The following is a 25,974-nucleotide window of genomic DNA, read 5'->3' as shown; positions in this document are numbered from 1 at the left end:
AACAAACAAGTATCACTTGATATTTTAAGTGTTAAAAAATGCCTAGGAATCAATGCTACTGAAATGAAGTGCTTAAATCCACATTATACTCCTTATTTTGAGTAATCGCCCTAATAGCAAAGCTCTTTCCCCACATGTTTCTAGATCTGGGGTTTAGATCTTTGGCTTATGGAAATGTCTCTTTGTAAATAAGAGCACACAGGTTGCTAGTGTGACGTTGGATTAGTGATTGATATAAGCCCTTCACTTTGTTGCCCTTCTTACGGCTCAGCCCCCTGAGGCCGTCATGGGAACTCTATGCCTAGGCATTCAGGAAGTCCAAGACACTGACATTGCAAACACCTGAAAGGTGAGAGGCTGGGTAACAAAAACGTACCTGCATTGTACACAGAGCACATTTCAATTTTCTACTGCAGTACTCAGAGAAGATTAAAGTGTTTGCAAATTTGAGAATTTTCAGAAAAGACAGGGAGAATGAGCAGCCAGTTTCCATTGCATTTTTGCAAGTGAATATCAGGAAATTCATTATTAATTTTGTCCAAAGTGATGTAATCCAAACATTAGTCACTAACCTCCTTTTCAGAGATAACAAATGATCTATTAATTGCCACACTTACTGGCCTTTAGTCAGGCTTTGTTTTTCTTTGACTTTGGTTCAGCATTTGATGTCCCCACTGCCCCTTCTTAGTGACTCATTTTTGGCTTCCATGTACCTAAACCTCCTGAGTCTTCCTCCCTTCTGATTGGCTTTTCCATCGTGACCCTGATGGTATTATTTTTACCACTGATCTTCCTGCCAAGCTTATGGTTCCACATCTTCAATACCCTGGGGACTATTTCCAACTGGTCACATTATTCCTTTGTTCTCTCCTGCCTTTCCACCAAAATGTATCTGTACACTCACCTCTGAGTCCCAGCTTTCTTAGGAATACCACTAATCTCCTTGATACAAACATTCAAAACTCCGTACAGGGGGTCCTGTTTATGACCCTTTCTTTAATGATTCCCCATTGCTCTCAGAATTGTGTCCAAAATGGGTTTGTGTCTGTCACTCTCTTATAATTTGACCCTTTCCAACCTTTTAGGATCCTCTGGTGACTCAGATGGTAAAGAATTTGTTTGCAATGCAGGAGAACTTGGTTCCATCCCTGGGTTGGTAAGATTTCCTGGAGATGGAAATGGAAACCCACTCCAGTATTCTTGCCTGGAGAATTCCATGGACAGAGGAGCCTAGCAGGCTACAGTTCATGGATTCTCAAAGAGTCAGACAAGACTGAGTGACTAACACTCACTTTCTCTAGTCCTCAGCCACACCAGGCTTTTCTAAGTCCATCAAATGGGACAACTCCTTTCGGCATCCTGTCCTTGGTAAACACTGTCCTAGTGCCTAAGATGTTCCTCTCCATGGCCTGCTCTCTCCCAATCTGCCCTCCTGCCACCATCAGCCTAATTCTCTGCTAATTTCTTAGTTGTGAGCTTTAATATCACTCATCCCAGTGAGCCTTCTCAATTTCTAGTCTGGGTTTCCCTGCCCTCTGGCCCCCATCCATCCCTGGTGTAGCATCCTCACAGCGCTAAGCACATCTGGAATGTGCAGCCTGATACTGGTTTTCTCCACGAGACTGTGAGCTCCATGAAGTCAAGGTTGTCTCATCTCCACATCCTCAGTGTCCAACATATGGACACGCACCCAGCAAGCTGAATACAAGGGTAAATGAATGAAACCGTACTTCACTAACTCCATTACCAGCCATATGCAGTTAGTCACCAAGTCCCGCCATTTTCCTTGTTACTATCACTGCATGCTTCCTTCCTGTCTCCATCATCCTTTCTGCTCTTGCCCTGGCCCATACGCTTCTCATCTCTTGACCAGATTGTTATAATATCTCAATGGTTCTCTTCAGATGTTTCTTTGCTACAAAGAATCTTGTAAATTACTGCCAGATTAACCTTCCTTGAAAAAATAATTGAGCTATTCCTTTGCTCAGAACTTCCTCATGGTCCTTTCCCATCCACAGAAAGAAATGGAAAACGTCCTAGTGTCTCTACGCTGAAAGGAACCTTGAGGGTCATCTGGGGTAACCACCTCTTACCTCCAGTAAGGAAGCTAAGGTCAGGAGAGGGCTGGGGGACTTGACAAAAGTCCAGAGCAGGTGTTTCAGTCTCCGTGCAGAGTGGCCTGGAGAGTTTGCCTGCCTGAAACACATCTATGCCCTCTCCCTGCACAGAAAGGATGGTCTAAACCCCTTGCATGGTCTACCCGGGCTGGTGTAGCCTGGTTGCTGCCTAGGGTGACCACCCTGTCCTAGTTCGTGCAGGACTATTCCAATTTTAACACTGAAAAGTCCCATATCCCAGGAACGCCCTCAGTGCCCTGGCAATCTGGGTCAGTCGCCCACCCTACTCCCGCCTTCAACCTCAGTATCGTGCCTCACCGCGTTGACTCGCTGGACTCTCACCAGCCACATCAGACTGCTCTGTTTCTGGAACACTCTGCCTAAACCCATTTCCCTCGCGGCCTTGGCACCTGCGATGCTCCTTCTCCCTATCTCCCCAGCTATTTATGCCTGAAACCAGTACTCTAGACTCGTCATCAGGGCCCTTTCGTTAGCTCAGCAAGTGGTGCTTCCATAATCCCACTCCAAATCTCCTGGTGTCCTTATTTTATTACCTCAACTCCAGTCACTTCTGTGTTCAAAAAGTACATGAATCATTGAAATGATTAAAATACCAGCTGGATGAAAACCCCGCCCTCTCTCATTCCCATTGCACAGATTATTAAAATGGTAAAAAGGAACATGTTTTGCTTAGAGCTGTCTGTGAGCCTGACGGCAAAGAAGGCAATAATGAAAGTCTGAGACTACCTGTCTTTTTTTAAATTTATTTGCATTACTCAATAGATTCCTATCTTAACAGCCCAGGGCCCTTCAGGCCAAGCACATCACAGTGATCTATTGTTGGGATAAAAATCTCCTGGTGATGACAGCCAGGATTGACAGGGATGTTTAAATCCTAAACTATGCTTTGGACGACATTCAATTTTTTGTCATGGAATTTCAAAATGTGACTGGAGCCTTTTCAAAGCTTTCCACATGGAGGAAATGCCAGGGACAGAGGAGGACATGAAGCAGCTGTGGTTGAGTGGGAGGAACATTGACCTTCAAGGCCAAATATCTTGGGAGAGATTGGGGCTCTGACCAATGGCCTGTGTGACTTAACTAAATCTCAACTACTTCATCTGTATAATGGGCCTAAAAACATCTACCTCTGTTGAAAAATGAGTTATGCATGTGCTGACCCCTTCAGCACCCTCCCTGGCACAGGGATGGTGTGCCCTAATTTTTTGGTTAGAAAATTACTAATACTTATAGTTCCAATGAAGCTTTTTCCAAATTTGAATACTCCTTTATTATAAGTCCCTGAAACTCAATAAAAACAGCAATTGCTATTTTCTTTTCTTGGTTGATTGTTTTGCAAGTTTTGTCTGGCTGTTTAGCCAGTGTAAATTTGAAGTTTCCAAAAAACCTAAGTTTTACCAAGCTCACTCTTACCTATACTTTTTACACAGTTCTCTGATTTTTGCATTTCACACCACCCATCTCCTAACTTGCTTTCTGGCCGGCTCATTTCCTGGCAAGTAACTGAGGCACTATGAGAAGCCCTGGGGACACACAGGCCAATAAGTCCTGTCTCCTGCCCCACGGGAAGTCAAAATCCAGTAGGACGAACAGATTCGTAAGGACATAATTTCAGCAATGTGATACCTTTTATACATTAAGTACATTAAGAGACAATGAAAAAGAGGGAAACATTGAACTTTTCAATCAAAGGAGGAAAACATTTAACTTCACAAGGAGTAGTCAAGGAGAGCTCTATTGAGGAGGTGACATTTGGTCAGAAATTTTAAAAGATGCAAAAGAGTTTACAAAGACAATTATGAACGTAAGAAAAGTTATACCCATGTCACTTATAAACCAAGGTTGGTAAGGTGAAGATCACCCCTTCATTTCTTGTCTCTATTGTCAAACTGCACACAGATGCCTTAAAATTTGGAAATGCATCTTTCATTTCTTTGGAAATCTCATTGTCTGTAGCCAAATCATGGCCCAGAGAAATCCTGCAACCAATCCTTATGATAAATGGTCTCTACTTTTAGCTAATGTATAGTGAAAGTAACCAACACTGAGGTCAGTGGAAAACTATAAACATACATATTTCAGAATGAAAAGTTACATCAATCAACCTATACCCCAAACTGAAAATAGACCAATTTTTTTTTAACTTGGCAGAACAGAGTTAATAGTAGATGGGAAGCACTCTTTTTAACTATCAAGACAGTTTTCCTGGACTGTTGAAAAGTGTCCATTAGCTCATCTCATATCACCATCTTCCTTCTAAAAAATAGTAATTTCATTGTTAAAAATGACTCATACTTACTATGTTTAAGTAATAAAAATTATAAAGAAGAAAATTTAAAAATCATCTAACATTCCAGCATCTAGAAATAACTCCTAACCTTTGTTGAATTTATTTCCGATGTGGTTCCATCCATTTGTGTGGATGGAAGAAGACAAACGCTGGACTGACGGATGGATGAATGGATGGATGGAAGGATGGACGGATAGTTGGATGAATGGATGGATAGATGGAAGGATGCATGGATGAAAGGATGCGTGGAAGAAATGTTCCTTTCCTCCCCAAGGCTGATAATCTCTCAACCTTGTAGAAAGTTTACCTGCTTGACCCACAGTGAACCAGAGGAAATGTCCCAGTCTCACATAATTCCTATACTTTCCAGATTCCTAACGCTGACTTTCCAAAGTAATTTTGGAAAACCATCCAGGGATGATGTCAAAATATCCAGCTGAGAAGAGGGGAATGAAGGCAAAGCAGTTATTTTTCATCATATCGATTAAAATCTATGGATAGTTTATGGATTTCATGAGTTCTTAGAAATAGGATAGGAACAATACATCATTTAGATTCACTCTCTCCTGTTGCAATGAGGACTAAGGAGACTAGAAAGAAAATCTTATTGTGCAAGCTTACAAAATGAGGCAGGGACAGAAATCCTACTAGGAGTCAGGTCTACTCCTAGTAATACCACCTCCCAGTGCTCCTGTGAGCATTTGATAAAGTAGCACTGATAAAGGGCTTATTTCCAAGACTGGAACATAGTAGGAACCCCGCCCCTCCCCCAAGTGTGGCCATTAATATTGCTACATCTGTATCACTTTGTTGTCTGCACTGAACATTCTCTTTTTTCTCATATTTATTTGCACATTATGTTCTTTTAAAGAAGCTGGGAACATGGGCTATGTAACTTTAAAGACATGTCCTCCATCTACTGGAAGGATAAGGACGTCCTAAACTACTGTTTCCACCCGATTTAGCATTCTTGATACTTCTTGATCTGGATGTGTAGGTCAGGGGAAAAAATTCCCAGCACCCAGAGCAACACGGAAGCACAGAACATTCCCGAGCTGGCATTACCTCATGCCTCTCCACCAGAGTTGCTCAGCCTCAGCACCATGCATATTTGGGGTCAGATAATTCTTTGTTGTGGGGACTGTCCTGTGGGATGCTTAGCAGCATCCCCGACCTCTTCCCACTCGAAGTCAGTAGCAAGTCTCCATTGTGAAAACTGCAAATATCTTTAGAAATTGCCAAATGACCGCAGGGGGAGTGGCCTAAATCACCCCAGGTTGAGAACAAATGCTCTAGACTCTGGCAAATGCAAAGTTCTTTGTGTCTCCATAAAAAAAGGCAAAAGGGATTTGGGGGGTGTTTGTGTGTGTGTGTGTGTGTGTGTTTGGTTTTTTCTTTTGGATTATTTATTTTGGTTTGGTTTTTGAAAGAGAAATACATTTAGTACTGAATCATTCTCTAGGAGTCATCAGAGGACATGACTTCATGGATGTCTCTGGACCCAGGGCAGAGGAAAAAGATCTTGGAGGGGTGATAAAATGCATCGCCAGTGTTTGTCTGATCGAGAAGCAAGCTCTAGGTTTTCCTGACCTGCACCTTTAAGAACAGCAAGAACAGGTAAGTCCAGGAGACAGACCCCACCCCCAAAGCCTGCTCTCCTTTTTAAGTCACAATAACAACAAAAGAAGAGGAAGGGAAACTCTGCAGTCCTCTATTTTCATCAGAGGCACCAACAGGAAAGAAGCGGGGAGGAAATGACTGCTTTGACTTTTTTGGATCACTTGAAACATCTACGCATTGCCAATTACGGCAGCTGTAGATGCTTTATCTTTTGGGGACGCGAGCAGTTTCTGAATTGTGAACTTTAATTTTCCAGTTGGAGTTCAGATGACTGGCTCAACAGTGTCTAGGAGCTCCTGAAAGAGTCACTAGTTAATGGACAGGAAGCCCTGGGTTTTGAGACATTTGAAACGAAGCAGGACAAAGCTCTCTGCTCTGGGTCCTGCGGGGACTGATGGGAAAGCGCCAGAGGCGAGGAGAGAACTGATGGGAGCAGACGCCCCGTCCCCTCCTGGATCCCCGAGATCCACCAGGTCGTCACGCGAGAACTGGGTCGTCACACGAGAACTGGGCGAGCAGACGCCCGTCCCCTCCCGGATCCCGAGATCCACCAGGTCATCACTCGGAGGGATTTTTCTCTTTAAATGCGACTTTCCTTCCGAGGGAAAAAAAACACAACTATCATTTGAGGAGTCAACTGTGTATGTGCTGTTTAGTAATATAAATGTAAGTGTTAACATCTAACTAATCAAAACGAAAATTGTTTTGTTCTAACGGTTTTGAAACTTCCCCATCCCTCAGACAAACAGTACCCATTACTTTAAACACCTCCGTGTCTAGTAATTGTTCAAAAATGTGTCAGGCTACCAGTAATTTAAGTCCTGTCACAAATAAATCTCAGACACTCACTTCTTCCAGTCAGTGACTTGAAAAACACGCCCACATGTCAATTACCGGAAGCTTTAGCAATGTTTCTTTGTTCTGAATTTGTGTAAACAGAAAAAGGTTCTTCCTCGGTAACAACTGTTTTCTAAAACCTATATAAATGTTTATGTGAACCTCCTTGCAACAACACCTAACAGAAATAATAAAAGCCACTGCATTGGTACACACACACACACACACACACACACACACACACACACACACACCCTGTGTGTCTCTTTGCGTGATAAATGTACAAGTGTGAATGAACAACGTAGTAGTAACTTGTGAGAGGCCTGACCTTAAAGTATTTATGTTTTAAATTGTAAATAAAAATGATCTACGTTTTCAGAAGGCAATAGTCACTGGCTCATTCCCATATTATCAAAAGGAGATTGCTTCACAGATAATTTCAAAATCACAGGTAAATAAATGAGTAGAAAAACTGTGACTATAAAACTGAAATAATTCACAAAATTGGCAGCTAATTAAGATAGGCTATTAGAGTTTCTTAATGTAAAATTGTTCTCCACAGTTCAGACTTTAAATCTTGTGAAGAGAATCCAGTTTTGACTGCATTGTGTATACGCCTGTTCAGTTCAGTTCAGTTCAGTTGCTCAGTCGTGTCCGACTCTCTGCGACCCCATGAATTGCAGCACGCCAGGCCTCTCTGTCCATCACCAACTCCCGGAGTCTACCCAAACCCATGTTCATCGAGTCGGTGATGCCATCCAACCATCTCATCCTCTGTCGTCCCTTCTCCTCCCGCCCCCAATCCTACCCAGCATTAGGGTCTTTTCCAATGAGTCAACCCTTCGCATGAGGTGCCCAAACTATTGGAGCTTCAGCTTCAACATCAGACCTTCCAATGAACACCCAGGATTGATCTCTTTTAGGATGGACTGATTGGATCTCCTTGCAGTCCAAGAAACTCTCAAGAGTCTTCTCCAACACCACAGTTCAAAAGCATCAATTCTGAGGCGCTCAGCTTTCTTCACCGTCCAACTCTCACATCCATACATGACCACTGGAAAAACCATAGTCTTGACTAGACGGACTTTTGTTGGCAAAGTAATGTCTCTGCTTTTAAACATGCTATCTAGGTTGGCCATAACCTTCCTTCCAAGTAGTAAGCGTCTTTTAATTTCATGGCTGCAGTCACCATCAGCAGTGATTCTGGAGCCCAAAAAAGTAAAGTCTGACACTGTTTCCACTGTTTCCCCATCTATTTCCCATGGAGTGATGGGACCAGATGCCATGATCTTAGTTTTCTGAACGTTGAGCTTTAAGCCAACTTTTTCACTCTCCTCCTTCATCAAGAGGCTCTTTAGTTCTTCTTCATTTTCTGCCATAAGGGTGGTGTCATCCGCATATCTGAGGTTATTGATATTTCTCCCGGCAATCTTGATTCCAGCTTGTGTTTCTTCCAGCCCAGCGTTTCTCATGATGTACTCTGCATATAAGTTAAATAAGCAGGCTGACAATATACAGCCTTGACGTACTCCTTTTCCTATTTGGAACCAGTCTGTTGTTCCATGTCCAGTTCTAACTGTTGCTTCCTGACCTGCATACAGGTTTCTCAAGAGACAGGTCAGATGATCTGGTATTCCCATCTCTTTCAGAATTTTCCACAGTTTATTGTGATCCACACAGTCAAAGGCTTTGGCATAGTCAATAAAGCAGAAATAGATGTTTTTCTGGAACTCTCTTGCTTTTTCGATGATATATATATATACGCGTGTAAATATATATATATATACGCCTGTAAATAGCTATAAATCGAGCTATAGATTAGGACTGTTAATGATTATCTAAGATTCTGTGTTTCTAATGTAACAATATTTTTATTAACAAAGATTGTAATCATTTAATCATAAAAATCACCATTAAAACTTAGTATGTTGTAAGGTCTCCATGAAGGTTTCCGTTGCTCAGTCAAATAATTGAATTCCGAAGAAGGAAGGAAAGAAACATAAGTTTGGTTGACCCGATGTGAATTGTTCCCTTCTCCCTCTCTGGTTCTCAGCGGTATGGACAAAAACAAGTAAATACCACTGAAAAATACACAGGTGGACAATGCAAAGGTGTCAGAATGAGACCCTAAGTGGTCTTCTTTCCAGGGGTAAATTAGAATAAGTTGATTTTCATTAAGTGGGAACAGATCGATATTTCATTATTAACGTGGTGACAATTGCATGTTAATAATAAGTCATCTTTTTTCAAGCTTCTAACTGCCAAGCCACTGGATTAATGACTTCCCTCAACCAGAGGAGTCTCTTTACATTTCCTCTCTTGTTCTATGGACACGTGAGCAGATGTGTGTGCTGTGTGTGGAAACACTGACCTGTGCTAGGCAGGATTAGGAAACACCTTCTAAAGTTTCCTTCAGGAAGCAAGGGGTTTTGCTAACCTGTTTTCCCCTTGGGTTTCCCTCCCCCTAGAATGTTCCCCATCATCTTGTTTGTCACTGGGATTCAGATAATGACCCTCTTTGGCGGGTGGTAGTCTTACTGATAGAAGTAAAACCTTTTTTTCCCCCTCTTTCAGGAAGGAAGATAATCAGATAAATCATTAATTAAAGGGGCTGCATATGGCACAGATGGAACTCCACCCACGTGGCTGCCTCTCCCAACAGCTGAGGGTAAAGCGCACCATGAATCACTCATGGTCTAGCAGACGCCATAGGCACGTCCTGCCCTTTCCAGCGATGATAAACAGCACACGCTCCCAGAGCAGCCCATTAGGTACTCCAGAGTAGGTGAGCTATGAGATAACGCATTTATCCTCCCCGGGAAGGGATCTCTTCCTGTTTCACGTGCTGCAGAGAAAGCACACCCAACTGAACGAGGCCTAATGAGGATTAATGCCTTATTCCTCGGAGGGTTCGAGCCTCTTCTCTTTCGTACAGTCGTTAAATAATAACAAAATGAGATAACATGGCCCCCGATGCTTCCCTCAGCAGTAAATCTGATGCTCCGCACGCTTACTTTGCTTTTTCCTTTCCTTCCCTTTCTTTTTTATCCTTCTACTTTTTTCTTTTTCTTTTTAATCGAGGGCCTTAGGTGTTCCTCCTGTAAATCCAGTTGAAATAACCGTTGCCTCTCAGCTCTTTGTGGGAAGAAACACATCGGGAATTCTTAAAAGTCAAATTCTTTGAAAAGTCAAAATTAAGTAGCAAGGTACTAAAGACCGATGACAAGTTTCCCAGATACTAAGAGCCAGTGAAGCTTGCCTGGACCACCCCGATGAAGTCTAGTTCCCCTGCCACCTCTTAGAGCTTTCCTCCTGTATCGCTTACCATGGCTGGCAGTTTATCTGTGGGCTCATTTAAATATCAGTCCTATTTGCATGCGGTTGAAGCCAAGGATCTATGGCCAGAGTATGTATTTAATAAATAATCATCAATGAATAAATAAAAGAAGTCAGAAAAAGAAACTTAGAATGGTGTGGTTGGGAAGTCCTGTGAGACACCCAGGAAGCCGCTATAGTGACGTGAAATGAAAATAAAATGCTTCATTTTAAGTCATGGAAGGAGTTCTGAAGGAGGCGAGTGATGAGTCATGTTTTCAAACTATCCTCTCGGCCACACAGTGAACATACCACATTTGGAGCGGGTCAGAGGTGGAGTAGGGTCACGCAGAGGGCACCCTCCGGAGACGGCCCAGGAAAAGCATGGGGTCTGGGCGTGGGAGCTGGCGTGGGCATTCGCCAAATGCGTACTCTTGGAGGCTGACGTGGGGGCGAGCAGGAGACAGCCTGCTTTTCGACACCTCCCCTCCAACAGGGGCACCTGTATCTATGCTCTGTACAAAGATGTTGTCTGTGGACTCCAACTGGAGACTTCTAGGGACATTCCAATGATGTTGTTCACCATTTCACACTTGGAGTTGTTTTTCTCTGAACTATAATTGCTTTTTACATAATGAACAACCTGCTCGAGAATGACACAGCACAAAGAACTATTTCTCATGCCCTTTAAGACTGCAGCAGAATAGGATGTGATTGAAAACAAAAATCAGTTGCTTTCATTGGGAATAATCAATGATTTGAGGGACAGTCGAATCTGGACCCAGCGGTGCCCTCCGGTCTCCAGGAGGCAAACCACTGACATTACAAAGGAGCTCACTGGCCCTTGTCCAGCCGTGCAGGCTGTGGCAAAATATCGTGGCTCACTCCTTCAGGAATCATCCGTGGTGGGTTTGTTTTTAAACAGTCTTCGAGGTATGAGCAGTGGGTCCCTCGCTCCGTGGAGGGACCTTCCTTTGCTGTGTCGCCCCAGCCCGACTCTGTAGAAGGCTCCTAGTCCAGCCTGGAGTTGAAAGCAGACCAAGGAATCCTAGTCTTGCCTTGGGGATTTCTAAAGCAGACATGCTAGCCTTTTACAAAGTAGCTTTAGTTCTCCTGAACGTGATAGGCCAAAGACATTTCACCTCTGCTCTCCACTTCCCTTTACCCAAAAGATAGGGACTCTTGGGTGCTGAGAGGCATGTATATTGTGGGCGAATAAAGGAGAAGCAGTCCTAGACACTTAGGCTTCAGCCTGTTACAGAAGAAGCTCTGTGTTCTGCTTCCTAATGGCTATTTGCTGGGCTGAGTCCTTGGCCCCCGGCAGGGTGACCTGGGGGACAGCATGCAAGTTAATCCTTCAGGTGAGCGTGAAAGCAGAAGAACCTTCCGTTTCCGTGCCCTGTGAAGAGCCTCCCCTTCCAGGGGCAGAAGACTAGAAGAAACACTTAAGTGCTACAACCAAGAAAGGGGGTCTGAGACATCGCTAGAAAAATACTAGCAGTTCTGGCATAGTCTTCAGTCAGAGATCAGAAGGGAAACTGCACATTCTGCGGGAGTCGGTATAGACAGAAGGTCCTAACTCAGGACCGCATGTGACCTCAAAGTCCTTGGACACCGTCCCAGGAGGCTGAATGGACCCAGATCCCCTGATTTGACTCCAGTCAAGTTCGGTCATCCAACGGCACAGGTGTTCATAATAAGAATTTAATGCAGCTGTAGGAAGAAATAAAGTTAGGTTTGTTGCCACTTGGATGTAAGGCCACTACATTTATGTCTATTACATAACGGCAGCATCTGTCAGGAGTAACGCACATGCCCCTGCTTTCAATGGCGAGCCTTCCATACCCGCTTCCCAAGAGCAGGCACTTGAAGCTATTTCCCCAGCAGTGGGGATCGGCCACGTTCAAACACCTCTGATGTCACCAGGGCCCCGACAATATCTCTGCTCATCCACACATCTTGTTCTTTAGAGCACATTGTTTTGCAGCATCTTTGAAACTGAGATTCCTTGGAATTTGAATATCATGTTTTATTATTCTGTTCTTGCCTTCTACACGTACTGTCTTTGATGCTTTTCAGACTCCTTATCTCTATTGGTCCCTTCTGCCACTCTTCAGAGTAGTGAGAAGAGCAGCCTTGCTCCCTTTTGACAGATGAGCACAGAAAGACCTGGCGGCAAGTCCGCAGTCACAGAGCATAAAATAACAACCATCGCAACACCACCTCCACCTTGCGATCACCCTGGTAAGAGTTACCGCTTTTAATTTTGTGCTACCTGTCTGCTAACAGCTCTTCCTGAATCATCATTATGTGTCAACATCTCCCCTAAGGAGGTTTTATTTCGATCACCATGCTGCAGATAAGACGACTGAGGCATGATGAGGTGAAGAGCCCTGACAAGGATCACGTAAATGAAGCCGTGTCATGCAGCACATGCAGCTTACATACTCCTTATCGAACGTAACCCTCAAGAAAGATGCCATCCACTGTTTCACTGAATCCTCAAAACATCAAATAAACCTGTTAGCATGTTTTAAGATTAGAGAGGCTTATTATTACAACCAAAGAGAGTAAACCCTGCAGGCAAACAGAACTCTTGAGGAGTCTCTCCATACGCCCTCCCCAAAGCCCCTGTTTATTACCATTTGTCCGTCCAAGCCAGGGTCAAAGATCTGCTGTTCCCTCTCCTAACGTTCTAGGGTTGTCTCCCATTCTAAGCTGGCCGAACAGAGTTGGAAAGCAAACAGCTAAATGGTTGTGTCACAAATACCTGTTGACTATCCTGCTGATTGACCAAAAATAACACTGATTTGATCCTTTCTGAAATTTTTAGTTTAAATGCCTCAATCTTGCCAGCTCTGCCAGGTGCCTGCCATGTAGATATAGTAATTTTCTGTATTCCTATTGAGAAACATAACTTGAGGCTTCCAGTTCTAATATGTACTAGCACAAACTGAATGTCAATTTCCTACCAAGTTCAGATGAATCTGTTTCAGACTACTATTCAATATATATGCTGTTTGCTAACCCTCACCTGTAAACTTGTGTTTATTCTTCCTTCCCAAGCTCTAAGAGCAATCTATTGTAATTTCCCCCCTTGCCAAATATTCAGTGGCTGACAGACACATTCAAATTTCCTTGCATATTCATGCCTGTGATTTTGTGCTCAAATTGAGTTCCTGGGCAAATCAGTTTTGATGTTGCATACACATATCCATTCATGCGCATGCGTGCACACACACATATACACACACACACACACACAATTTCCATTTACCTACAATTGCTGGCAGGAGTTTTTGAGAAAATAAGAAGTATATGCCTTAACATAACATGCCAGTGTAGAACACCCCTCCTTCAGTAAGTAGAACTACACTGTAGATTTCATCTTCCACAAGCATCGATTTTGAAAAGCAATGAAACATTCAGAGTTTAAAAATCTACTCTTTAAGTCTGTATATTGTTCATAAATTATGTTATACTTGTTTTATGTGTATATCCCTATTGATGATATTTGTTAAAATGTATATAATATCTATTGTAGTGTGCATATATAATATGTATGCAGAACAGAATTTTAGAGTATCTTATAACATTTAAAACGTTTTGCCAAGTGCATATCATTGTAAATGTCTAAGTTAAATGTGTGTATATTTTAACTTGCCAATATTCTGAAACAGTATTGCTACCAAATAATTATTGCCATGGTTATATTTTTTTCCTTTCTGTATTTGTGTTAACCCAGAATTTTCTCTAGCTTACTGTTTTGTGCTCAAGAAACTTACCCACTACAGTTCTGGGTGATTATCTTCTATGTTAAATGGCAGTTTATGATTTGCCAAGCAATTTCCTGTAGACTATCTTATTTTATCCTCATAAAAGCTCAGTGGGGAAGACACTATTAATTTCCATTTTACAGATGAGCTGACAAAATCAGAGAGGTTACCTGACAGCGTGGCTTAGTTGACAATTGAGAACAGCTTATAAAGCCCACATTCTCACTCTCTCCCTGAACCACAGCAGCTTCTGGGGCAGTTTTAAAATGCCTGTCTCCTTAAAGATCTCTTAGAAGATACGTGGTCCACATTTTTTAAAAAAAGCTTTGCTAATTTTTGCTTATGAGTTTTAAATTTTAGACCAAAATAACCTCCTTAAGTAGGGATAAGAAAAATGATGTGACCAATAACTAGGAGAATGACCTCAGCAAAAGTTGGGAATTGAACTTAAGACTGATCACCTTGATTTCAACTAGCTCCTCTCTCTGAGTTTTGAGGCAAGTGAGTGAAGCACATTTATTGATTTCAAAATGGAATTTAAGCTCTACTCAAAAAAAGTGTCTTTTCATTGCTAAGTGCAGAGAATTAACCCATTCAGAGACTCTTATTGAGATGCCTAGAGTCTTTCTAGAACCTTCTAAGATGGTGTTTTCAACTGAACCCACAAAAGGAGCATAGAAAATAAGTATGGTATGTCGATAGAAGAAGCTCTATGATTGGTGACATGTTAACCAAAACAGTCCACAAAGTTGATCCTGCTGAACAAGCAAAGGAAATCTCCCAGACATTCCGTGACCTGCTTCCTGCACTCACCATATGGAGGATCAGCAAAGCCCAGACTAGAAGTGTGATGTTGTATTCAGAATCCTATATCTTTTCCTTCACACTTCTTAGGCTCCTCTGCTGGAGTGATTCAGGGTGTCCTTTGAAAAGCCACCAGGCTCAGAAGATGCTGTGTGCCTGTTAAGTCACTTTAGTCATGTCCGACTCTTTGTGACCACATGGACTGTAAACTGCCAGGCTCCTCTGCCCATGAGATTTTCCAGGCCAGAATACTGGGGTGGGTTGCCATGCCCTCCTCCAGGGGATCTTCCTGACCCAGGGGTCGAACCCTTGTTTCTTACGTCCTCTGCACTGGCAGGTGGGTTCTTTACCACTAGGGCCACCTGGGAAGACCCCGTAGATTAGCGTCAGAGAGGTTGGTTCAGCATACCTGGAGGCCGCACTGGGGGCTCCTCTGATGTGTGGGCTATCCCTCTCTCTGCCTTGGAAAGAAAGGGAGGCTGCTTCCACATACTTGAAGAAGGAAGAAGGATTTAAGTTCTCCAACCATATCGCTGTTTTTTTGTTTGTTTTTCTGCTTTCATCAAAGTGTCTGAAGTTCCAAAAAAAGGTTCATGATTGCATTTAGTCAATCATATTAACAACTGTTCTTTGGGTTTCTGCAGTGATAATTTTGTGTGAAGCATTAAGGAAGGAAAGTAAGACCTTAGCTTTGCCAATAAGGTGCAGACAGTGGAGCTGGGAAGAGGGAAAAGAACCCGAGCAACCAAAGTCTGCATCCAGCATGGACGGAAAGACAGGAGGGCGGCTCTGGAGGGACAGCACCCGCCCCAGCCTTGACTGGGAGGGCCAGGAAAAGCCTGAGGAGGAGCGAGCTGCCCTGAGTCCTGAGTGCTGCTTGGCACAGAGAAAACCCTGCTTATTGATCTCCCTATCTTGGGGGTTTTGACAGGAGTTTTATTACTTATAGAGGCAGCAGGCTGGATTCAGCCACAGGCTGTCATCTGCCAACCCCCGAGGCAGAGAGCTGGGCTCTGGTTCATTCAGCTAAGATGTTCCAGGAAGGCTTTCTAAGGGGGTAACATGCCAGCCGAGATCTCAGTGCTGAGAAAGGTCCAGGCATGGAAATGCCTAGAGAAAATGTTTTGGAGGCAGTAAATGGATGTAAAGAATCAAGGTGAGGAGGAGTGAAAAGAGGGACACTTCTATTACCTCCAAGTACTTTAAATCATCCAAGTGAAAGTCACTCAGTTGTGTCCGACTCTTTGTAATCCCATGGACTGTAACCTGCCGGGCTCCTCTGTCCATGGAACTTTCCAGGCAAGAATACTGGAATGGGTTGCCATTTCCTTCTCCAGAGGATCTTCCTGACTTCTGTGTATATGAAGGGTGTTTGAATATTCCTTGCTCATTTTTATGAAATACCACCTTTAATCACTTTCCTCCCACTATTCAAGATATTATTTTCACTAACTTGTTTTTACTACCTGGAATATAATTTTGAATTTTCCAAAGGTGGAAGATTAATTGCCAGACTCCTGCCTTAAGTTCCAGCTTTACATTTTTTGAGTGATGGAAATTCAGTGTACTTTCAGCTATTTGACTTAGCTGAATAACTCTTGCTGTTAATACCCAAGTCTTGCCAAGCATCGTATAGAAAAGCATTTTCAGGAAGGAAATGGGGATTTTGGGAAGATTTGACTTTTTAAAGAAATAAGTTTGGAAGGTAGTTTGGATAGAATGAGCAACGGTGGGGCTGTTTTATGTATTAGTAGCAAAGTGTTTCCAATCTAAGTAGCAGGGTAACATCTCCTGAAAAATAAAAGTTATATACCATGGACCCTTGACATTTGTAAAGGATATATTCCGCAGCCTTCAAAAACCCCTAAATTTATGAAGCCTCCAAACCATATATTTTCCCTCATAAAATGCAGCGAGGTATATCTGAAAAATTTAAGTGACTTCTTTAGGTTCTTAATAGCTATATAAATATAGAACCCACAGTCATTTGTGAAGAGTCACCTGTTTGGTGTGCAATGCCTTTATAACAACACTGGCAGGCAGAAAGGATGCAGCTCAACAGAGAATCTGGAAATTCACATTGTGCTGTAGCTCTGAGCCGCTCACTAGTAAAACTGCAGCCTCCTAGATCTAAGGGTCACTCAGCACAAGACAAACTCCTGTCTCAGCAAATGGCCAAAATGCTGCATGTCCTGAGCCCCCGGTCATCTCCCTGATAGACAAGACCATAACGCTACATCTGCAAATGTCATGAAGTTATGGTGTTGCTAGATCGCTAATAGACAAAACAAAAGACTTGAATGGCTGGGTATTCCAAAGGGATGCGGTTTGATTGCTAAGCTCTGGCAAATCTTCCCAAGTGGGAGGAAAGATACTTACTTCACCACTTTTTAAGTGCACATAAACAGGAAGAAAGACAACATTTTGAAGTCAAAAAGAATGTGAAACAGAGAATAAAGAGAAGCCACGAAAGTCTCCCCTGGCCTTAAATCTCAAAGCTATAGGAGAGCCTCTCAATTAATTCCCTTTAGTTAATCCCACTAAAACAATTTTATAACATGATCCCTGAAACTCAACATGAATTCAGAGGCAATAACAGCTCATGTCCCAGTCACAAAACATCACAGGTACATTTTGTCATCTATAAGACCCTGTCATCAATATAGATCTCCATTTTTGTAAATCATCTTTTATTTGGGGAAGGAGGGAGGTATTGATTTTTTCCTTGTCTTTTCTCGGAATGTTAACCTTGTTTAAGTTCTTCATTTCCTCTGCCTGAAGCACCATGTTGCAATAGAATTAAATGCATAGTAAAATGGCCATGTGAGAAAGGTTTATGCATTATGTTAAAACCTGCTCCCTTGATAAATGGAGCCATTACCGTCTGGAATTCACTGCATCAGTCCACTTAGTTCAATCCAACAACACGCCTTAAAAGTCTCACAAATTTGTTCAAATGTTAATGAGCTGCACCACCAAACCTCATCTGTTGTAGAAGGATCTAATATTTCCAAGGGTTTAAGGCATTTAAGAGGTACCCATGGACTCACTTTACCTGACTTGGCAATTCAGGACTACTCAGATTTATAGACAGGGGGGGAAATGTATACATTTCATTGCGTGGCAGCTTCTGCAAATGCAGTCAATGAACCTTAATAAAAATCACTTTTTGTTTAGCATCAGTTTATCATCATCTACTCTCAGGATACAACGTGGGAAAGATCTCTTCCAAAAGGTCATATATGTGTATTTTTTTCAAATAAGCTGCTTAAATCTAATAACATCTATTAAAGCCATCTCAAAGACAAAAGGCAGCCATGCTGGTCACATGTCCCCAGGCGCAACTAACGAAGCCCATCCTCATTCAGCGTCCTCCGTCGAGCACCCACACTGTGAGAGGTGCTGCGGTAACTGTGCAGAATTCTTCTCCTCTCATTTGAATGAGCCTGGATCTGTCTTTAGGACAACTCTCACAACCAGCTTTATGGGCGTGAAACCGGCACCATCAGACAGGGGTCCCTGTTCAGAAGGGCCCCAGAGTTGGTTTAATACCCTCCTGTTGCCTTCTTGAAATACTGGAAGGGGCCCCATAAATTACACAGCCTGTCATGACTTCAGGTGAACTGGCTGATGGGTTAAACAGATTTATCAAGGCTGCTTGTGTACATGCTAAGTTGCTTCAGTCATGTCTGACTCTCTGTGACCCCACAGACTGTAGCCCACCAGGTTCCTCTGTCTGGGGGACTCTCCAGGCAAGAACACTGGAGTGGGGTGCCGTGCCCTCCTCCTGGGGATCTTCCTGACCCAGGGACTGAGCCCTCATCTCTTATGTCTCCTGCATTGGCAGGCAGGTTCTTTACCACTAGTACCACCTGGGAAGCCCTCACTAAGACTAGTTGGGGAAAATTGGCTGCAGTGTCTCATCCTTCAAGGCTCATCTGAGACATTACTTCCCAGGGAGGGCTTCCTCAATGCCCCGTCCCATCCCTACTTTCCTCTGGACCTCTCAAGTCTTCTTTCACCCCCGCCCTTCCTCCAGAACAGGCCTTCTCTTGATTTTCTGTAACTATCTGCTCACTAGCGTCTCACACTGGCTGGGCTCTGGGCTCCCTTAGGACAAGAAGCACGTCTATAGTGTCCACTGTTGTATCTGCGCGTGTCCAGGGCTGCTTTATACATTAGGACTTTGGGCTGTGGGGATGGAGTGTATGCACCTCTTTTCAGGACCCTCAACAAAATTCAGGGGCCTTCAAATGCTTGGAGATCTGACCAAACATGCATTGGTTGAGACACAGAAAAATATAACTTAAAATTGTAATCAATAATAATTTCAAAAGCAAATGAATAGCTATTGTTTTCTTTAAAAGGAAAAGAAATATACTTAGCATGGCAAATGGGTGCATTGGAATAGGCTTATTTCTAGAAGGTGTGAGGTTTCCCAGGATAAGAGTCTAGGGCTCTTGAGAAACTTTAACAGTCTTATCTGACATAACCCCCAGCACAGTGTCAGGGGTGTGGTGCCGACTCCAGACTCAATTCAGGCCAAACACCTATTGGGTAATAGAGGGAAATATACAGATAAGTACGAAAGGGTGCCTGCTTTCAAGACGGCAGGCAGAGGACAAAAAGACGAATAGACGAGGAACCAGTAAATAAATCCTCAAGTGACAAGGATATGAGATGGGAACAAATGGCTGGATCAGTTTAGATAAAGACAGCTTTCTGGAAAGCTCTCACGCATGCATACACGTTAGGGTTTATGAACATGGTATGGGACAGGGTGATGTAAGTAATCAGAGAAAATAAAGGCATCTTTCCTTACATGGGTGGAGACTTTTTAAAGAAACTCATTTATTTGATGAGACAGGGTTAAACCAAAATGGTTGGTAACTCAGAAGAAAGTTGAGTGAATCGGCTTTGATCGCCTGGCAAATAAGAGTCAGTTCTGGTTCGTGACAACAGCCCCGGAGCAAATGCCACACTCACCATGATTCCCGTTGGTTTCACATCTTGGCTTTTTCTCACCAAGTTCAAGAGATGACATCGTAGAATATACTCCATAGGCCTCATCTGTCTCAGTGTATTTGGTTGGTCTAGTTTATGCAACCAAAACCAAACAATGGACCTGTTTTTTCCTTGTTGAAATGTAAAGCAACAGCACTCATTTGTGTATCAAGCTTGGGAGCCCCTGGCTGCATTAATGGAAACTCTACGGCTGGAATGTATTAAATTCACTCCATCAAACACATCATGCTCACCATATTCCAGGGAAAAGGGAAAAGGCATCCTTGAGAAGCTTACAATCTAATAGCAGAATCAGAAACAAACAAGCAAACAAATAAACAATAATAATTTCAGGTAATAATACTGTGAAAGGAATAAAGCAGCTCAATAGGAGTCTCGGGGGTCAGCAAACATGTCCTATTAAAAGACCGCATAGTAAATATTTTGGGATCTGTGGGCCGAAAGGTCTCTGTGCAACTACCCAAGTCTCAGCTTGTAACATAAACATGTAACAATGTGTAACAAGCATGGCTGTGTGCCAACAAAACTTTATTTGCAAAACAGGCAGCAGGCTGGATTCAGCCACAGACTGTCATATGCCAACCCCTGAGGAAGAGAGCTGGGCACTGGTTCATTTAGCTAAGATGTTCCAGGAAGGCTTTCTAAGGAGGTAACATGCCAGCCGAGATCTCAGTGCTGAGAAAGGTCCAGGCATGGAAATACCTAGAGAAAATGTTTTGGAAGCAGTAAACGGATGTAAAGATTCAAGGTGAGGAGGAGTGAAAAGAGGTACACGTCCAGCACCTCCAAATCCTTAAACTCATCCAGTGAAAGCCGCTTAGTCATGCCCCACTCTGCGACCCCACGGGCTGCAGCCTGCCAGGCTCTTCTGTCCATGAGGTTTCCCAGGCAAGAATCCTGGAGTAGGCTGCCATTTCCTTCTTCGGGGGATCTTCCTGACCCACGGATTGAACCTGAGTCTTCTGCCTCGGAGGCAGATTCTTTACCATCTGAGCCACCAGGAAAGCCCCAAGTCACTAAAAGTTCATGCAAAAAAACTACACAAACATGAAGACAAGGCAAAAAGATAGCACACTGAAAGATGAACTCCCCAGGCTGGTAGGTGCCCAATACGCTACTGGAGATCAGTGGAGAAATAACTCCAGAAAGAATGAAGAGATGGAGCCAAAGCAAAAACAACACCCGGTTGTGGATGTGACTGGTGATGGAAGTAAAGTGCAATGCTGTAAAGGGCAATACTGTATGCGAACTGGGAATGTTAGGTCCGTAAATCAAGGCAAACTGGAAGTGGTCAAACAGGAGATGGCAAGAGTGAATGTTGACATTTTAGGAATCAGTGAACTAACATAGACAAGAATGGGTGAATTTAACTGAGATGACCATTATATCTCCTACTGTGGGCAAGAATCCCTTAGAAGAAATGGAGTAGCCAATATAGTCAACAAAAGAGTCCAGAATGCAGTACTTGGATGCAATCTCAAAAATGACAGAATGATCTCTGTTTGTTTCCAAGGCAAACCATTCAATATCACAGTCATCCAAGTCTATGCTCCAACCAGTAATGCTGAAGAAGATGAAGTTGAACGGTTCTATGAAGATCTACAAGACCTTCTATAACACCCAAAAAAGAGGTCCTTTTCATTATAGAGTACTGGAATGCAAAAGTAGGAAGTCAAGAAATACCTGGAGTAGCAGGCAAATTTGGCCTTGGAGTACAGAATGAAACAGGGCAAAGGCTAATAGAGTTTTGCCAAGAGAACACACTGTTCATAGAAAACACCCCCTTCCAACAACACAAGAGAAGATGCTACACATGGACATCACCAGATGGTCAATACCGAAATCAGACTGATTATATTCTTTGCAGCCAAAGATGGAGAAGCTCTATACAGTCAGCAAAAATAAGACTGGGAGCAGACTGTGGCTCAGGTCATGAACTGCTTATTACCAAATTCAGACTTAAATTGAAGAAAGTAGGGAACATGACTAGACCATTCAGGTATGACCTAAATCAAATCCCTTATGATTATACAGTGGAAGTGAGAAATAGATTCAAGGGATTAGATCTGATAGATAGAGCCCCTGAAGAACTATGGACAGAGGTTTGTGACATTATACAGGAGGCAGGGATAAGACCATCCCCAAGAAAAAGAAATGCAAAAAGGCAAAATGGCTGTCTGAGGGGGCCTTACAAATACCTGTGAAAAGAAGAGAAGCGAAAGCAAAGGAGAAAAGGAAAGATATTCCTATCTGAATGCAGAGTTCCAAAGAATAGCAAGGAGAGATAAAAAGCCTTCCTCAGCGATCAGTGAAAAGAAATAGAGGAAAACAATAGAATGAGAAAGACTAGAGATATATGCAAGAAAATTAGAGATACCAAGGGGACATTTCATGCAAAGATGGGCTCAATAAAGGACAGAAATGGTATGGACCTAACAGAAGCAGAAGATATTAAGAAGAGGTGGCAAGAATACACAGAAGAACTGTACAAAAAAGATCTTCAAGACCCAGATAATCACGATGGTGTGATCACTCACTTAGAGCCAGACATCCTGGAATGTGAAGTCAAGTGGGCCTTAGAAAGCATCACTATGAACAAAGCTAGTGGAGGTGATGGAATTCCAGTTGAGCTATTTCAAATCCTAAAAGATGATGCTGTGAAAGTGCTGCACTCAACAGGACAGCAAATTTGGAAAACTCAGCAGTGGCCACAGGACCGGACAAGGTCAGTTTTCATTCCAATCCCAAAGAAAGGCAATGCCAAAGAATGCTCAAACTACCTCACAATTGCACTCATCTCACACGCTAGCAAAGTAATGCTTAAAATTCTCCAAGCCAAGCTTCAATGGTATGTGAACCATGAACTTCCAGATGTTTAATCTGGTTTTAGAAAAGGCAGAGCAACCAGAGATCAAATTGCCAACATCTGTTTGATCATTGAAAAAGCAAGAGATTGCCAGAAAAACATCTATTTCTGCTTTATTGACTATGCCAAAGCCTTTGACTGTGTGGATCACTATAAACTGTGGGGAATTCTGAAAGAGATGGGAATACCAGAACACCTGACCTGCCTCCTGAGAAATCTGCATGCAGGTCAGGAAGCAACAGTTAGAACTGGACATGGAACAACAGACTGGTTCCAAATAGGAAAAGGAGTACGTCAAGGCTGTATATTGTCACCCTGCTTATTTAACTTCTATGCAGAGTACATCATGAGAAATGCTGGGCTGGAGGAAGCACAAGCTGGAATCAAGATTGCCGGGAGAAATATCAATAACCTCAGATATGCAGATGACACCACCCTTATGGCAGAAAGTGAAGAAGAACTAAGAAGCCTCTTGATGAAAGTGAAAGAGGAGAGTGAAAAAGTTGGCTTTAAGCTCAACATTCAGAAAACTAAGATCATGGCATCTGGTCCCATCACTTCATGGGAAACAGATGGGGAAGCAATAGAAACAGTGTCAGACTTTATTTTTGGGGGGCTCCAAAATCACTGCAGATGGTGATTGCAGCCATGAAATTAAAAGACACTTACTCCTTGGAAGGAAAGTTATGACCAACCTAGACAGCATATTAAAAAGCAGAGACATTATTTGTCAACAAAGGTCCGTCTAATCAAAGTTATGGTTTTTCCAGTGGTCACGTATGGATGTGAGAGTTGGACTATAAAGAAAGCTGAGCACTGAAGAACTGATGCTTTTGAACTGTGGTGTTGGAGAAGACTCTTGAGAGTCCCTTGGACTGCAAGGAGATCCAACCCGTCCATCCTAAAGGAGATCAGTCCTGGGTGTTCATTGGAAGGACTGATGCTGAAGCTGAAAGTCTAATACTTTGGCCACCTGATGTGAAGAGCTGACTCATTGGAAAAGACCCTGATGCTGGGCAAGATTGAAGGCAGGAGGAGAAGGGGATGACAGAGGATAAGATGGTTGTGTGACATCACCAACTCAATGGACATGAGTTTGAGCAAACTCTGGGAGTTGGTGATGGACAGACAGGCCTGGCGTGCTGCAGGCCGTGGGGTCGCAAAGAGTCGGACATGACTGAACAACTGAACCGAACACAAGGACTACCTTAACGTGCCCATAAATATAAAACCTCATATCATTTTTTTGAAGCTTTTCTTTTCCTAATGATCTGGAATGCTTTGTCTGAATTATTGTAAATTTCAGTTAGTTGTCTTCAGCATCCTGGCATAGCGAGATGTAATTTCACATCAGGCTGTCTCTCTGCACTAATCCTGAATGGAGGCGATTTAGGACTCAATTAATCAAGAGCTGAACTTGGGAGAAACTCAGATCCACGTAAAAAGCACAGTTAGCACTCAATGATTACTAGCTGAATGTTTTAAAAGTAAAAAAAAAAAAAAAAAAAAACTAGGTTGATCATTTCAGCGTAAGAGCTTTGGAAGATAATGGTGTGGATGGATGGCTAAGTATTTTTATACCTGTTCATTTAGGTTTTTCATCATAAACAGCAAAGGTTGAAAACTGACAGTCCACAGGTCAAACTTGACCTTCCAATTTGTTTTGTTTGGTTAGTTATAAATATTTGGAAATTAGAGCATTTGACATGAAAATCTGGATTTCTGACTTCACTGAAGGGAACTGATCACACCAGGCATTTTTCAACCTCCACCTGGCAACTGCCTTGAGCCCAGTAAAACAGCCTCTACCAGACAGGTATGAAGTGTCCATATTTCCATAAAGCCTGCCTTGCCTGCTGGTTTTGTAAAGTCTGAAGCTTTTAAAACCTGGAGAGAGCTCTTCATTAAGAAAAATAATACAAAATGATGAATATAATGTATTTGCAGCATCTCTAATACTGCAGGAAGAATTATAAATAAAAATTGCCTGTGGCCCATGAGTACAAAAGTCCTGGGATGACTCCTACATCATCGATCTCCCAATGTAAGGGAAACGGGAAGGGGGCATGTCAGAGATGGCAGCTACTGCCCTATTAGTGAATTAAAATTCAATATCTTAATTTTGCAAATTTCATTAAAACATACAATTACTGAGCAAAGGCTAGAACCCCTCCCAGGACCTTTCAAAAGGCAATCAACCTCTCTCGGCCACTTTTCTTTTTTAATTGTTTTTTTTTTTTTCTTTTACTACCTGCCTGGATTCTGTGGGCAGATGAGTTTTCAAACCCTTCAAACTGAAGGATTTCTAAGTTCTCTGACATTTTAAAGTTCTGTGGATTTGCTTTTGTTCACACTCTGTAATGTTTTCTTAAAAGACTCATAGCCTGAGCTATCTTCCGTTACTTTAGTCTTAGAATAATCTGCTAAATGAGTTTGACAATGGATAGGATGTGTGGATTTCTTTCAGCTGTTTGCGAGCAGTCTAACACATCCGAACTGCCAAGCATCCACTGACAAATGAAAGAATTCAGCCATTATCCTAAACAAGTGACAGGCAAATTCTTACACCACGACGATGATCAAACAAATGACAAGTTTCTCTACCTTCTCTGTAACAAAGTTGGACCGTGGTTGCATAAATGTGAAATATGAGTGAGGAGGGGGAAGTCTGTCAGGTTGCTCCAATAATGAGAAGGCTGCCCCATGGCTGAGCTTTCAAACAGGTGCAGCTTGTGGGAAGTCTCCCTCTGCTGCTGCTGCTGCTGCTGCTAAGTCGCTTCAGTCATGTCCGACTCTGTGCGACCCCATAGACGGCAGCCCACCGGGCTCCCCCGTCCCTGGGATTCTCCAGGCAAGAATACTGGAGTGGGCTGCCATTTCCTTCTCCAATACATGAAAGTGAAAAGTTAAAGTGAAGCCGCTCAGTCGTGTCCGACCCCTAGCGACCCCATAGACTGCAGCCTACCAGGCTCCTCCGTCCATGGGATTTTCCAGGCAAGAGTACTGGAGTGGGGTGCCATTGCCTTCTCCGAAGTCTCCCTCAGTTCATTCCAAATCTGACTTCCACTCCTTTCAATGTCCAGAGCAAGGAAATATCTTGCCCAAACCCCTAAGGGTCTTTTGCCCTGGCACTCAGTAAAATTCAAATGCTGCTGGACACATGGCTAAGGACTGTGATGCCTAAAACACTCTGAGTTCACTTAGGGCTCGATTATTAATTAGACAGAATAGCCTCGTCCTCGAATGGAATTTGAGACGTGGACACTGGACAACACAGGATAAAAGCAGCAGCCGTCACAGACA

The 25,974-nt window shown here is 42.9% G+C and overlaps 1 protein-coding gene and 2 long non-coding RNA genes across 8 annotated transcripts in view; 1 reads left to right on the top strand and 2 right to left on the bottom strand.

Annotated features, from left to right (window-relative positions):
* TSHZ2 (teashirt zinc finger homeobox 2) overlaps positions 1-25,974 on the bottom strand; it is a 909,619-nt gene that overhangs the window by 366,165 nt on the left and 517,480 nt on the right. The window lies entirely within an intron of this gene.
* Positions 6,547-14,046, top strand: LOC145532392 (uncharacterized). The gene is made up of 4 exons (XR_014073186.1): positions 6,547-6,714; positions 7,205-7,336; positions 9,460-9,670; positions 12,490-14,046. It is a non-coding gene; the product is annotated as an uncharacterized LOC145532392 (long non-coding RNA).
* On the bottom strand, positions 9,922-14,911 carry LOC145532397 (uncharacterized). Its single transcript, XR_014073195.1, has 2 exons — positions 14,790-14,911; positions 9,922-11,913 (listed from the first exon to the last, which is right to left on the bottom strand). It is a non-coding gene; the product is annotated as an uncharacterized LOC145532397 (long non-coding RNA).

The sequence above is a fragment of the Giraffa tippelskirchi genome, chromosome 13 (genome assembly GCF_054371585.1).
Source record: "Giraffa tippelskirchi isolate mGirTip1 chromosome 13, T2T-mGirTip1v1.2.pri, whole genome shotgun sequence".
NCBI lineage: Eukaryota > Metazoa > Chordata > Mammalia > Artiodactyla > Giraffidae > Giraffa > Giraffa tippelskirchi.
The sequence above is the reverse complement of the archived record's forward strand: the minus strand, read 5'-3'. Positions and strand labels throughout refer to the sequence as shown.